Genomic DNA, 16,148 nt, shown 5'->3' on the forward strand with positions numbered 1-16,148 from the left:
TGACCCAATGAATTTCTCAGCAGAATGAATCTTTGGTCTTTGTTATTTTAACAAAGCAATAACATTTATATTCAACATATAATTTTAAAAATTACAATAAAAAATTTCACTTTCACGATTTGGCTACCAAAACAAAATCTTTATCTTATGCAGAAGTTAAGACTGTATAAACCAATGGACTGTATTAGCTATTAATTACCACCAATTATTTAAAAATAACATCATCTCTGAAAACTACACATAAGATACACCAAAATTAAGTGTTTTTTTTTCTGTGGGGGGAGGGTTGTACCACCTATAATTATCTTCTTTCTATTTCTTAACATCTTCCAAACTCACTATATTGAGCAAATATTAACTGTTATAAATGATTTTTTAATTTTCAAAGTAATATAAAACATGTACTATACTTTATAATGCAAAAACATTTCATGTTTATTAATTTTGTGAAAGAAGATCACAGTTCAAATTATAGGGAACTATACAAATCATTCATTCTCTCTTCAGCAACCAATAAACAATTTGATTTGAAAGAAAAATCTCTAAGTAACAGGAGTGCTATTTTTTTTTTAATAGAAAGCAAATCAATTCCTGACAGAAACACAAGGACATTTTCTGTAATATAAAACAGCAAAATCACCACCGCCCCAGACAGCTAATGTAAGTAGTTAAACAATCTCATCCTGGAATAAAAAACTCAGCTAAGTCTAAAATACAACCCTAGGAGCTAAGAAAACTCACCGGACGGACCAGCATTTAAGTCAGCAGCTCCTGGAATTGAAAAATGTTTATCTTCCATACCGTGAAGTCTACAATAACATCTGTTCATTTTTCTGGTTAAATTCTCACGCTAAAAATCATGACGGCTCAAATACCAAATATGTAGGTTTCAGTTCTGCCCCTCTTATCCGGGCCTTTGAGTTACGGACAACTTGGCTTTATCTCTTTCCTAAAGGCAACGCTTTACATATGGACAGCACTTCTTCATCTACAATCATGCACGTTCTGCCAAGTCATCCTTTCCACTCTGTGGGTCCCGTATCTGTGCTGCAAGTTTCAAGTGTTGAGGAGCCCAGGACCATAAATAATGGAAGAAATGAGAAGCACCCTTTCTGTGAGTCTCACTTACCCACGGGAGACAAAAAGCTCTTTAGCATCCATTGGCCAACAGAAAATCCAGGTTGTCTAGTTTTAGCAAACTGCAGACTTACCCAACACTTTCCCAGCCCTGAAACTTATCACCCACTCCTTCCTTAAAACCCTACAACTGAGTTTGTTTTCAGAACTATGCTGTTTTAGATAGACACGGATCACTTACTACCTATTCTCATCACTGTCTGAAAGACTCCAAAATGCATGAAACTTCAAACAACAATCAGTTCATCGAAGCAGCTGGGGGAAAAAAAATCTTTGCAAGGCATCATCAACCTCTTTTTGTTCATGAGTTTTAAAAAAAAAAAAAAAAAGGAAAAAAAAATCCATACTGACCAGAAACCTGAGCCCTCTGGAAACAGCCAGCCATTGACGGTGACCTTTGCCTTGGAAATCATGGGCAAAAATTCCCCTTGGTTTCCCTTACATTTCCTTGGGGGGGGAAAAAAAAAAAAAGGAACAATGCAAAAGCATAGGCTGGTTTTATCCCGTGATCACTTACAAGGCCAGTTGTTCCTCAGTGTTCCTGAGGCCAATACAGAATCACAGCCTCCCAGCTACACGTAAAGTCGGGGGCTGTGTGGATGGGGGCCCTGGAACACTCTGCCTGTCCTCCTCCCGAAATTAGTCACAGGCGTTTACTGTAAAGAGGAGATTTGAAGCTGCGGGGAAGCTCAGAGAACAACACATCATCCCAAGCCCGTGAGATGGTCCTGCATCTGCAGAGACAGTAAGCAGATACAGCACGAGGAAAACCTCACTGGATGGCTCTCGGAGGCGAGAGGCCACAGAGCACGGCAGTCATGGGACTTAGGAAAACGAGACACAGATATTCTTTATGACCCTGTTTCCCGTCTTCTGCTCTGAGCTCACTCTGGGCCCAGAGCCTCCTGCGCCCTGTGGGCGGCTGACGTGAACACTCTCTCCCAGCCAGGGGCCAGGGCTCTGATACGAGAGGCGCAGTACCCGATTCAATTCATCAGTCTCAAGACACCCCGCCGGGGAAGGAAGTCCTTTACGAAATCCATTTCGGGGTTGGGGGTGGGGGGCACTCGTACTTTACTAGGTTCTCGGGACAAGGAAACAAACTCACAAACCACGCATCCCAACTATGGAGAAATCAGCCTTCTCCCCAAAGATGCTGGTGCCCTGCAGAGAGCGACTCAAGCTCCAGGAGCTCAGACCCAGGCAAACAAAACGGAAAAGTCCTGACGGGGGATTAAGAACAAGTTCAGCCCCTGCCCTCCCTCCTCCATCCTCACCGCTTTTATCTCCACAATACAGACATGTCTCAGACCCCGGTTTTAGGAGATGACACGGGCTCATAATTTCTGCAGGGCCCTGCAGACAGACAGGATCCTCCAGAAAACCCCAGCCCTCAGAGCAGCAACAGCCAGTGTCATCCAGAAACCAAGACACGGCGGGGGGCGGGGGGTGGTGGGCAGACATCAGCGGTGGCGATACTTACTGACTGGGGCTGGAGACCTCTGAAGGGCAGAAGCAGGGAGCTGGCTGGCTGGAGGCGCAGACGTCAGTACAACAGAAAAGGTCCGGCACTGCCGTGGTCACATCGCGAACTGAACTGCCCCCAGCCCCTGCCTTCCCCACCCTCCAGAGGAGGATGAACGTCTGAAGAAGAGGCTGGATGGAGCCCTCCTGGAAAGCAGAGTCCCCTTCCAGATGGCGTTCCCACCCAGACGGCAAATGGCTCTGGTGGAACTCTCGTCCTTCCCTGATATTTGGGTTTAAAAAGGCCCTTGTCCCTGCACATCCTGATGAAAGAGGGCCATTCACAGGGAGCAAAACAGCTGAAGTTCCTCTAATCACTTTACTCCTACGGGCTTTGCTGTGGGCCTCAGGAATGAGCAGCAGGGTGTGTATTAGAAACTGCGAGGAAAAACAGCTGGTGGCCCAGTAACCCGCCCCGAGGCATGAGGACCCCATCCTTGTTCAAACCGTCACGTATCACCATCCATTCACCCAACAGTGACTGTGGGCAGCGGCCACAGTTAGTTATTGGGTGTTTTCACAAGCACCGTTTCGTTCTGGAAATCCTTCAGTCGTGCTAATCACTCCTGGAGGAGGCAAATCTGGGGTGTGGGGGACGGCATTCCAGGTAGAGGTCGGGAGGTGCTCTGAGAACCTCACACAAGGGGCGCAGGGCGGGCTACAGCGGGAGAGCAGGTGCGGGTCCCGGAGGGTGTGGGCCGGGACCCCGAAACCCACCCAGCAGGAGCAGCTGGAAATAAAGTAAGCGTGCAACCAACCACAGTGAAGGGCAGGATGGGATGAGTCCCCTGAAAAAGGAACCCTGTAGGGCTGGGAAAAGGAAATAGACGTCTAAGTGATGGGTTCTGGAACATTCTGTGCAGGAAGGACACTGAGTAGACTTCTGGGAGGGCCTCGTCTTGGAAGGTTCTCCCAGCTCCCAAATGATCGATTAATCCTCACACAAGAGGATTAAGTGAAACATACACTACGATTATGCTTATTTTGCAGTTGAGGAAACTTCAGCTGCAGGAGTGTAACCTTTACAAGATGGGATGAGACCCACATCTCTCGGGCCCACGCCCACCTCCTTAACCCCTGGAACGCCCTCGCCCCTGCCCGTCCAGAGTGAGACTCAAGAGCGGAGACCCCGCAGCCACCTCTGCCCTGCCTGCCCTGACGGCCAAGCGCAGCATCACCAAGGAGTAAGGATAGGACCCATCCCCAGTCCTTCTCCCCGGCGCGTGAATGCATCAGGTGCGGGAAAGATGCAGCGAAACAACCTCAAGAAGAGAAGACTGGGCATCAGCCCCCGGGGGGCCAGCAGCACGGCTGCCACCATCACAGTTACGGGACAGGACACATCATTCGGTCCTTCTGGACTGAATGGGGATCCTGGGGGGCTGGGGTGGGGGGCAGCAGCACAGCCATGCTGGTCAAGAAGCTGCTTCTCAGCAAGAGCACCGCCACTGCCCGAGCGCCCACCACGCGGTAGAGGCTCCCACACGAGGCTCTCAGCTGTGCCACCCCGTCTAATTCCCAAGCTCTGCGGGGAAGGCCTTCTTTCCTCTCTGACAAATGAAGGAAGCCAGTCCAGCTCCTGAGAGCGTCCCAGGGAGAGCCTGGGCAACCTCCTTTTCAACCAAGGCCCTTGGTGACCCTGGTACACATGGAAGTTCTAAGAAAATACAAGGCACTGGTCTGGGAATCCATATTTCTGGGTTCTAATGCTTGGTCTAGTATGGGTATGTTCTGATATTCACATACAGGGCTCTCTGTTCATTCATTCGAATAGCCAAATATTTGCAGACTAAGGAGAACCACGCTAAGCCAAGCCTGTACGAGTGTCGACCGGGCAAAGATAATGATCTTTAAGGGATGGGTCTATGTTTGGGCAGTTTGGATGTGTGCCAGGCCACTCAGAAACATAATTCCTTGAAGAAGGGAACATCAGGTGTAGAAACATCACACTACAGAATATGATACTAACTTTCCTAATTTCCAACTCTGGCCATGCATCGGAAGAACCTATGAAACTTCTAAAACATATTCACGTCCAGGTCTAATGTCAGCCAATTCTAGTTCGGAAGGTCTGTGACGAGTCCTCGGCATCTGCTTTTTTAAAAGTCCCAGAAATTGTCCCGATGCACATCCAGGGCTAAGAACCCCTGAACTTAACAATAACAGAAGACACAGAGGAAACTGGCTCCCCTTGTGGTCTTCATAAGAGTACCTTACACACAGTAGGTACACGATAAATGTTTTTGCTGGTGGAAGATAACACCAATAAAAACGTGTGGTCCTCTAGGAAGGAGATTAACACAATTAGGTGCAATGTAGGGAGGTCACACGAGGTCAAAAAAAACAAAATAATACCCTCCTTGGAAGCAGCAAAACAGGTTAGCAGATAATTGCACGTGCCCTTCTTCTACCAATACTTTCAGACTCACAGGTGTTCCTGCCCTTGAAAGGCAGCCCTGCATTACAGTCGTCTGAGATGACAATCATAACGAGGGATCAGACCTCTGATAAGCTCTGCTGTTGACAAAGCACTCTGGCTAATGTCAGCCTATTTGATCTTCATGAAACTCTCCTATGCAGGCTGAGCAGGCATTATTATACTCATTTTATAGATGACAAAACAGGAAGTTATTAACCGGTTATGATTTTAGGATTTCTGATGCTACCTCTTGCAAAAAAAAAACCCCAGAGAAAATGAGCATAAAAGTATAGGCTCAAAAAAGGGTAGAAATTAACACAACATTGTAAATCAACTATACTTCAAAAAAAAAAAAAAAAAATTCAAATTGACTGGACTGGTTGAAACGAACTGAACTATTGATACTTTTGCATGGATAGAATTAACCCTCGATCGCACTCAGCTCTGCCCAGTGATTACTGAGTACACTGGTTTGTCCAGTGGACTTGCCGATAATTCAAGAAAAAAATGGAATGCATATAAAGTTGTCACTACAGAAAAGGTGGTGCCCGTGAACACTCCCAAGAGGAGGTTCCATTAATTCCATCTAGGTTAAATACTGACTGTGCCTCTACCGTGCCTGGTCAGTGCTAAACCCTGGGGATTCAGAAGTGAAACAGAAACGGTTTCTGCCCCGGAGCAACAGCACAGTCTAGTGGGTCAGACAGATGCAGGGCAGTACCTGCCATGTAGCGCAGCAGGTCCCATGATGCAGGGATGTATAAGGTGCCATATATGCACATGCACACGTGCACACACACACACACACACACACACACACACACACACACACACACACACACACTCAGGAGGGATGCCCAGCCCAGCCTGGGGGTCCAGGGAGATCTCCCTGAAACACCACCAAGCTGGGCCTCGAAGGACCTGTAAACAGGGACAAAGAGAGCAAGGAGCAGGAGAGTAGGAAGATTTTGCTACACGCGCCCTCCAGTGAACACAGGTGGATGATCTGGTCTCTGTGGTAAGAGGTTCCACTGAGAATTCATAAATGTCTATTCAGGTTTATAAGTCAGTTCCTTATAAGTCTGGTTAGCGTGAGTTGGTTTCTCAGAACTTGATCATCCCTGGGTGAACTAATATTCCAGTTTCAGAACGTGCAAAGCTAACAATCAAACCCTGGGCGAGTGGTTGAGCCAGGAGTTCTCAGCACCCGAAGGCCTAGTGGCCACTCATCGAGGGTTATTTTAAGTAAGTCAACGATACCTCCAATCCGAATGGGGCTTCATAATTTACAGAGAGCTTGCCCCTACGTTTCTTCACTTAATTCTTACAATGCCACTTTTCTGATGGAAGAACCAAAACAGAGAAGATAGACGACGTGTCTGCAGTCGTACGGCCCATAAGGGGCCGGACGAGACTGACAGGCTCCAAGTTCGGGGCTCTTCCTGTAGAATCCCGAGGTCAGATGGCAGGACGGTGTGACCTGCAGCCACAGGAGCAGCAGGTAGAGCTGGATGGATGCAAGTCTACCTTAAAACCACTCCTGGCGATGGTTTAGATGGATCCAGAACCCCCTTCCTACCAAAATGAAGTTCGTAAAGATGCAAAGGAGACGGAAGACTTGTACACAGAGTAAGGTAAGCAGCCTGCAGGTGGAGACGGAAAACTCTCTCCACTGTTCTCCCATGGGTGCCTCCCTCATTTTGAACTCAAGTTCAAAAGTCACAAAGACCCCGGGATGTGCCGAGGCCTTATTTTTATTTTGTGCTTTACGGGGCATTCAGCAAGGCCTTGTCCCATATGCCATTCTTCAGGGCCTAAGCAAACAACTCACCTGACACACTGATCAGCTAGAGCCCCCCAGAAGCTCCCCTCCACACAGGATGCTGACAACAGGGAAACTCCAGCCCTGCAGGGCCTTATACTTAGGGAACGGGGTCACTGGCAAGAAACGCTGGCAGGGCTTGTTACAAATGTCTTTGCTGCCGGGGCATGTATTGTTTGGCTAGAAGGCGTAGGCTTCTCTCAGAGAGAAGGAATGTCCAGAAGTATTTTGGACAGTAAGAGACATTCTCCGCAGCCAGCTACACAGCGCTCCTTCCTACCAATGGGTAGGAGCAAGCAGCTGAATATACCAACAAGCTCGCAATATCGGGACGCTCCCCCCACACCCCCCGGAAAAGTGAGACAGCAAATAACACACCTTGGATTGGCTTCACAAACCTTGGGATAGCTCCTCGACGGCCCCCAAGAGCCCTCAGGCCCTGTCTGTGGAAGCTGGAGCCAGTGTATCTTCCCGTGAACGTCTGGTACACCGGTATCTAAGACCCCTTCGTGAGCGCAGAGAGAGAAAGGCCACATTGTGCAGGAAACGCAATGGCAGCAGAGGCAACCTAGCCAGCCAGAAATAACAGGCACACGAAGGAAATGTTTTTGAAATAACTCAAAAATTCCAAGAACGAATTGTCTCAACTGTCCCCGGTTCTCGGCCCTTTCTTTGGGATGCAGCCCATGCCATATTCATGGGTCGCCAAGTCCTAACCTTTCCAGGGCGCCCTTTCCTTCCCAGTCCCCCAGCCCCGTGAGCCATGCGACGTCCACTCACTGTGTGCCCGGCTGTGTGCTTGGTCCTCGGGGTCCCTGCAGGGCAGTGCTGTCCAAGAGAAAGGACATCTTCTCCACCTGTGCCGTCCAATACGGCAGCCACCGGCCATAGAGGCCCATGTTCTGAACACTTGAAATGCGATGAGTGTGACTGATGAGCTGAATTTGTCATTTTATTTGATTTTAATTAAATTTTAATTAGCCACGTGCGGCTACCAGCTATGATATGGGACAGCACAGCTGTACCGGGAGCTTGCAGCCTAACGAGAGTCAGGGCAGAGAACAGAGGACCCCGTGCCTTAGTTCCCAGCCACTGCTCTTGTTACATTATGTCCCAGCTCCAGAACTTTCAATGATGCAGCATTATCTATAGAACCCAGAGTCCTTGTGCTTGCTTTCTATGGCAGCCAGTTAGCCATGCCATGTCACTAACTAAATTTCACTCCTCCAACACTGTCTGACCTCAGGGAGCTTATAATGCAATCAGCAAAAGGGATTTATAATAAAAAGCTTCCTTGTATCAGCTCTCACACTATCCCTCCCACACTCCACGCGTTCTCTGCTCCATCCCCGTCTATGTCATCGTCCTCATCAACTCTCCTACTCCGGGCCTCTAGCACAGCCTCCTCTCTCCTGTTTGCCTCCCCACGTCCCGTCCACCTTCCAACGTTCACGCCTTCTCCAGGAAGCCCTCCCTCACCACCCTAGCTGCAAGCCACGCTCTTCCCTTTCGACATCTTACAGCACCTTCTCTCACCGTGCTGGTGAAGAAACCGAGCCTCAGAGGGTAAGTCACTCATCCAAGGTCATATACTTAGAAAGGGATAGGAACCCAAGGCCCCAGACTATGTTCCTGGACCTATTTACCTACTAACGGGTGGTGATGTTATCTTCATACCAGTATATTTTAACTTCACGATGGGACTCCAGGGCCAGGACACACGTAATTTTTTAAGTCTCCCTCCCTGCCTGACATATAATAGAGTCGATACTCAGAAGTAAATACTCGTAAACTGGCCGAGCTGTACCCTTCTCCAGCCTCAAAGCATTTTGTGACTAACTCACCTTGGTCATCTCTGAGCAGCTGCAACAGTGGGTGCTCAACACACACAGGATGAACAGGACAAATAAGACTCACAGATAACAGAGGACAAACCAGTGGTTACCAGTGGGGAGGCGGGAGGCGGGAGGGGCCATATTAGGGTAGGGGATCAAGAGGTACAAACTATTATGTTATGCAATAAGCTACAAGGATATACAGTACGACACAGGGAATATAGCCAATAGTTTTTAAAACTATAAATGGAGTATATAACCTTTAAAAATTGTGAATCACTATATTGTAACCTGTAACTTATATTATACATCAACTATACTTCAATAAAAAAATAAATTAAAAAGATGCCCTATTACTCAACTAAAACATGTAACCTGCGAAAACAGTTCTCAAGCTTCAATCAATTATCAGACACCTCTAACTAAGCATTACAACCTCTGGGAAAAACAAAAGACTCACTGCATAAATGCAGTTACAGTCAGGTCCTCTTGGCAACCAAGTGTTTCAAACAACACAACTAAGTTCTCCGCCTCACTGGAGTCCTGAGAGCCAAGGCTACGACTTCTCCGTCTCTGGACGCCCCTCAGATGTGCATTCAGTAAATGTGAAACCGATAGGAAACATCTTTGCTGTGTGTCGTGCTGGGCATGTCATACATATTAACCTAATATTAACCTAATCCTCAGCATCCACCTACGAGTATTTTATACGGGGAAACTGAGGCTCAGAGACATCAAGTCGCTTGTCCAAATTCACGTGGCCAAAAAGTGGAAAAGGCAGGAGAAGACACCAGGAGTCTCACCTGTAAGCATCGAACCTCTGCTGAATTGACACCCATGGGGAAACACAGAGTCAAGAAAGTAAGTCTGCTTCTCTTCCCCAACAATTCAGACCGAAAACCATCTGGTGGGCAGAGCAAGGCAGGCCTCTGGGTCAGGGAGAGGGTGTGGTGAGCAGCGGAGAGGTGGCTGCAGAGATGGGAGGTTGGTTGCAGATAGGGGGGTTGATCAAACAAGTAAACACTTTAGGGACAATGGGAGCCAGGTTCCTCACTATCAGAAAAGGGATTACAAATATGGAGAGAGAAAAAACTAGAATGAACCCAGAGATGTTGGATCAGAATTGAAGGTATTAGCTTGAATTCATGGTTTTCAATATATTTAAATAGAGAAAAAAATACAGATGCAAACGTGTGTGTGCACGTGTGTGTTTGTGTGTGCACGTACCTCCACATATTCCCTAATTCTGCCCACTGAAAGGGCCTGTGGAGAGCAATGCCCCCAACAGTAATAATAACTACACTTACCTCAGCTTCTTTGTTTTTGTTTTCCCGATTAATTTGGTATAATTCTATTTCTTCAAAAGAAAAGTCCTTAATTAATATTGTTTGTTTTTAAAGAGTAGAAAGAGTTTCAAGGAATCTTTATATAGAGTACATGAAAAAAAGAATGTAATAGTTTCTGCTTTTTTAACTTAGTGGACATTTAGTTCTCAGATATGCCCATAGATCAACTAAAACCCAAATAAATGGGACGTGACAACCTGTATCTACCGCTTTCCATGTTCTGCATTCCACTGTCAGATTTCTAGGTCCAGCCCCAGCTTCTAATCTCATCCATCAATTATCCCTTCCAATTATTATTCACAGGGGTTAAAATGCTTCATAAATTCTTTATTAAAAATTTTTTTTGTTGAAGTATAATTGACCTACACCACTGTTAGTTCCAGGTGCACAAGATAGTGATTCACAAAATAATCACCACCTGCCTTGGTTTTGAAATTCCATTCTCTACTAAGAGGAACTAGGTAGGGCTCCTTGGAGAAATGAGGGATTCCAGAGATGGGGGATGGAAAGTACAAGATGAGGTCTGCCATCTGGTGTCAGAAAATAAAGCAGTGCTTAAAGGAAGATGTGGATACGTCAAGGGACAGGGAAGCCAGCTTGAATGAGACCCCACAGGCTAAATCGGGGACAATTTGAACCTTGAAGTCAAGAATACAATTAACAGACTATGAACCGATGCATGAGACAGACAAACAGGAGTCCACACAGATATAAATAAATGGAAAAGTTGAGGGGGCATCGGGTACTGACCTAATTTCAAAGTATTCCCCCCTAAGAAACACTTCTTGATAAAGGGGGAAAAGAATACCTGTGCAGTAAAGAAGCCAGGCAAAGCCCCTTGATGACCACGGTGAACATCACCGGTGATGAGACACATGGCGTTGCGCGACCCGAATCTAATTTTGAGGGAACATCAGTCAAACCCAAACTGAGGGACATTCTACAAACTGACGGGCCTCTCCCTTCAAAAGTGTCCAGGTCACGAGAGTCAAAGAAAGACTAAGGAATGTCCCAGACTGAAGGAGAGTCAGGAGACAGGACCACTACATGCAGCAGGCGATCCTGACCTGGATCCTTTGCAACAGAGGACACTGTTGGGACCAATGGTGGACCCTGAATGGGGTCTGAGGATTAGAAAAATGTTATTTGTACTATATTTGCAACTTTTATGTAAGTTTTTGTTTCTGAATTTTGAAAATTACTTTTTAAAAAATTAAAAAAAAAATTCCACTTAACTGGATTTTGGCAAAAACACTCCTTTTAATTCTTCTCTATTTGCCAGTGATTAAAAACTTAAGACCCTCTCCCTGGTCATCATCACTGGCAGACGTCCTGGCTCTCTGCCTCCCTCTTGGACGCTCCGACCCGCAGCACCTGAGATCTCTCCCTGCCTCAGGACCATTTCCCCTCTGTGTTTCCATAACAGCAGCAGCCTCGCTTCATGCCTAAGGCAGTGGAGGATGATGGGAAGCTCCCTTCTCTGGGTTCCTCTCGGTCTACGGCTGTCCAGATTTCGAGAGCCTCGCACACACACGGCCCTGGCCCACGTAAGACCTAATTTTAGTGTTTTCCTGCTCTGAGACCACACTTTCGGAAGAGTGGGGGGCCAACCTGCCCGGGCGAGCCTCCCATTGTGACGGGCACGCGAAGTCAGGACGCTGCAGACCTGCAGGATGTGACTCAGCATCCTGTTTTCAACGGCTGGGGTGGCCAGCAGATTTGGCACCAAGCACTGCAGCTGACTTCACCTCTCAAGACCACAAATACCCAGGTTAATTGGTGGGATGGGCCCGTGGCATCAGCTCTCCCTGTGGACCTCAGGGCCAAACCTAAGAAAACCTGCCTGTCTGCCCATCTCACTGGGTTTCCTCACACATACCCATCCGCAGGTATCTACCAGGAACAGTTCTTCAGAGAAACTGACCTGGCGGTATTTTAAGGACACCATGAGTTAAGCAACTGATTTTGTTTCTCTCTTTGCTTTGACTCCCAGGAAGCTCAAAGTCAGATGTGTAGCCAAACTCTGGTAACTATACCAACATTATGCCTTGAATTCCATTATGCCTTGAATTCCACATACAAACCTTCTCCTCACTTTGCTTTATTTTCCCCTATGTTCACCATGTTCCACTTTTCCAATTTTAAATCATACTGTTCCCTCTGAATGTTATAAGCTGTTTTTAATTGCTTTTGGGCAGAGCTATGGTAGACACAGAACACATGCTACCTTTGGAGGGTAAGGACTCTTTTTTTATTTAACATGGAATCCCCAGCATTCAGCACAGAAACCAATACACATATAGGCACCAAACACGCTGGGTTGGCCAAAAAGTTCGTTCAGATTTTTCCATAACATCGTATGGAAAACCCGAACGAACTTTTTGGCCAATCCAATACACTGGCTGGATTGATAAGGCAAATATAACTCTAAATAAAAACCGCCTCCGTTACCAGGTTGCTTGGTAAGCAACACATCTCCCTCCCACTCCGTGTGGCGGGGCCTGCACAGGGCGCCCGGGCTCCTGAGGAAGCCCCCTGGCCGTATGGCGCAGCGGCCTCCACCCCAGAAGCGAACAGCCACTCCCAACTTCCAGCTGCTTCAGACAAGACACGGAACAGCGGGCCTGGACATCTGGGAAGAAGGGACAAGCAATTTCCAGAGGCGGCAGCGGGCCCGGCTCTCCCCGAACCACACCAACAGTCCCCTCCCTTGTGGGTCCCGATCTGGGGACTCGTGCCTTGAGAACTCTCGGCAAGCGTGTGGGAATCACTTCTGCCAGCGCGGGGAGGCCCCCGGCAGGGAGGGCACCAGACGTTTCCTAAGGCAGGGCCTCTGAGGCCTTCTCTGAAACAAAGTCTTTTTAAAAATAGCTTCAAAAGTAGCCATTCAAGGAGAAAAAAAATTTTTTTTAATCTGTATAAATAAATAAATAAAGGCAGACAAGACACCATGCTTCGCCTGGTACCAGGCTCAGTGTAACTTGGAGGGAAACAGGTCAGGCGTTGGCTGTTTTTTCCCTTGGGTTCCACTCAGTTGACCTTTTGGTCTTTGGTCTGGGGGGGAACACGGTCAGTAAGGCGGCAGAAGGGACTCTCGCCTCCCACCATCTATGAACATAACGGTGCCCTGTGGCTGGCAAGGACCAGACACTACACACTGTGCAAGACACCCTCTCAGCCTCATAGAAGCCCCCTGAACCGAGGAGGACCCTTCCTGTTTCGGGGAGGGCAGGGGGCTGGCCCGAGGTCACAGGCGGTCAGGTGGTGGGTACAGCCGCGACCCAGCAGCCCCGCCCGTCCAGGCACAGCCAACGGCACAATTCCGTAATTTACACGGCGGTCTGGGCACTGCTGATCCTCTCCCCACACAGCGGGGCAGGACGGCCGGGGGGTGCCCTCATCAGCACATTGCCTCTGCCGCGGGAGTGGGAACCACCGCCAGGGCTTTCCACACCCCAGAGTGGGAGCCTTGTGGGCCAGACGCGTGGTCTTGCCCCCAGCCCCCAGCCCCATCACTCAGCACGCCCTGCAAATGGCTCCTCCTGACTTTGATTAATCCTCTTTGATTAATCCTGTTTTCTTCCTGCAGCCTTCCTTGAAACAGAAAGACTCCCGTGGATGTCCTCCTAGTCTTAGGAATTTCCCACTACACTGCCCAGATCCCGGGTATCTGACCACAGCACGACATACGCCAAGGATGAATTCTAAAGGCGGGAGTCCCTTCTGTTCAGACGGCCGCCGCCGTGCGTGTGGCCCTGCTCCGGGGTGAAGCGCGCCTGGCTTGATGCTCACTGAGGGGGAAGTGGGTCCGAGCAGAGCGTCCACCTCCTCTCAGCAGCCACACCATTTCTCTCCATCTCAGCGTGACTTGGCGAGACGCCCCACACAGGGCTAACCTCACTCTCAGCCTGAGAAGAAAGGAGAAACTCTGGACGGCCTGTTAGAAAGCTACCGAGAACGGTTAGACGTGGTAACAAGGTAACACAGAACTAGACTGGTGGGTGTGAGTGAGGACTCTCGTTCTTGCATTTGGAAGCCACAATCTAATCTCATCTCTTCACTTTACAAAGGAGGCAGTGGGGGCCCAGAGACCTTTAGTGACTGGCCTAAGGTTGCACAGCAGATGACACATTGTAGGACAGAACCTAGGTTTTCTGACTCCCTCTCACAGCTTTGCTCCATTTACCACGAGGGTGATCGGGTACCACGATCACCCAGGAAGAAAGAGCTTGCATGAACGAGCGTTCTTGGTGTGCACACAGGCACCCCTGGTGTGCAAACACGCTCCCCCGGTGTGCTAAGTACACAGGAAGAATGAGACCAGGGCTTCCAGGCATTCTTTTGAAGTCTAAGCACTGGTATTTCAAAAGTTTAATGAAACCTACTAGACTCTGAGCAAAATTCATTTTAAGTTAAACTTAATAACTTTAATTATGTTCCAACAGAATCAAATTAACTCTTCACCTCTGTTCTCACGTGTCCCCATTCTACGATGAGTTTTCTAACGACAACAAAAAGTATTTAACACATACTGAAGGCGAATTCTGATTTTAAAATCAAACGTTCCAACAAACTGCCAGGAAGAATACCGGAGTTAAACCGACAGGAAGAGCAGAATGGTACAACGACCCCAGAACGTTACACGTGTGTGCACCACAGTGTTTCAGGCTGGGAGTCAACGGGAGGTAGCTGCGTCTAAAGCCACGCGGGTGGGGACAGGAAGGGATGAGCTGAACACAAACCTGCAGGTGCCCTGTGGGGACAGGAGCAGCAAGGAAGGGACACAGGTTTCTGAGTCACAGCGACCTGCATCTAAACCCTGGCTCCGGCCCCTGGGAACTGCAGTTTCCTACAATGGGGCAGGCACCTCGTGGGGGTGACAGAAACGAGACAAGCTGCATCAAGTTCCCAGCCCAGTGCCTGCACCTACAGGCCCCCGCTGAACGGGAGCCACGAGGAGCACCCCTCACCCTCCCTGCTGCCCGTCCAGGCGACTGCATGGGAAGGGGCATCGAGTACAAGTCTCACTCTAGGTCAAGGTCAGGGAGCTCACAGGACAGGGCACACCGCTCACGGTGGGGCCCCTGGGGTTCCAGCCAGAAGGGAGGATGGCAAAGCCACGGGAGGCGGGCTTGTGGAGATGGCTCTGGAATTTTGAGGCTCAGAGCACAGGCTTTGGAGTCAAAGAGACTCGGAGCATGAGGGTCCTGGCTCCATCACTTCCTACTAGGCCAGCTACCTCCCTGAGGCTTTGTCCTCTCATCCAGAGAATGGGAACAGAAGTGGTGCTTTCCTTACACAGACTAAATAAAACAACGCCCATGAGGCAACTCACAGAGCAGAGCACGTTTGAAGGGCTCACTTCCACAGCCTCCATCCCTGGTTCACTTTTCCTCCTCAGCACCTGCTAACACACTTAATGTACCTGTTCATCTTACCTACTGTCTTGTCTCCCCCAACAGAATGTCAGCCACAAGGGCAGGGATTTCTGTGCTTTGTTCACTGCTATAGTCTCAGCTGCTAAGACAGTGCTTGGCACACAGTAAGTGCTCAATAAAGATTTGGTGAATGAATGGCTTGTAAGCAGATCAGGACGGGGGTGCTGAGACTGAGCCAACAGCACCTGTATTGCCAAACTGCAGGGGGAAATCGCAGGAAAAATTTCTCTGTCCTTTGCTTCCTGTGTGTCGTCCAAGACCACTCTGAGTTCCTCACCATGAAAAAGAACTTGGAAAATTCAATTTACAAGACCTCGAAGGCCATCCAGTGCACACCAGGCACTGGGAGAGGTGACGGGAGAGGCGGGGAAGGCTCTGTCCTTAGGGTGGGCTCATGGTCAAGTGGGCAGGCGCCCTGGGCAGTGGCTCAAGGCCTCGTGCTCAGAAGGGCTCCGAGCTTGGTTAATGCTCTGCTGTTGCCACCCTGAAATTCATCACTTTTTAAAAAGTGGATCCACAATTTTCATTTTTCACTGGGCTCCACAAATTCTACAGCTGATCCTCCCAGCAGAGAACATTTATGTACTTCGGTAAGTACTACACAACAAGTCCCAAGTCTCAAGGAAA

At 48.6% G+C, this 16,148-nt stretch overlaps 1 protein-coding gene across 5 annotated transcripts in view; it reads right to left on the minus strand.

The window, feature by feature from the left end:
- The window catches only part of SSH1 (slingshot protein phosphatase 1), a 60,127-nt gene that overhangs the window by 33,918 nt on the left and 10,061 nt on the right, over nucleotides 1–16,148 (minus strand). The window contains exon 1 of one of the 5 annotated variants that reach the window (XM_082353814.1): nucleotides 742–2,009. The exons of the other annotated variants lie outside the window; for them this stretch is intronic. The gene's annotated coding sequence lies outside the window, so the exon portion shown is untranslated. Of the gene's footprint in view, nucleotides 1–741; nucleotides 2,010–16,148 lie in introns of those variants that run through there. 5 annotated transcript variants of the gene reach the window in all.

The sequence above is a fragment of the Balaenoptera borealis genome, assembly GCF_965194805.1.
Source record: "Balaenoptera borealis genome assembly, chromosome: 14".
Classification (NCBI taxonomy): Eukaryota; Metazoa; Chordata; class Mammalia; order Artiodactyla; family Balaenopteridae; genus Balaenoptera; species Balaenoptera borealis.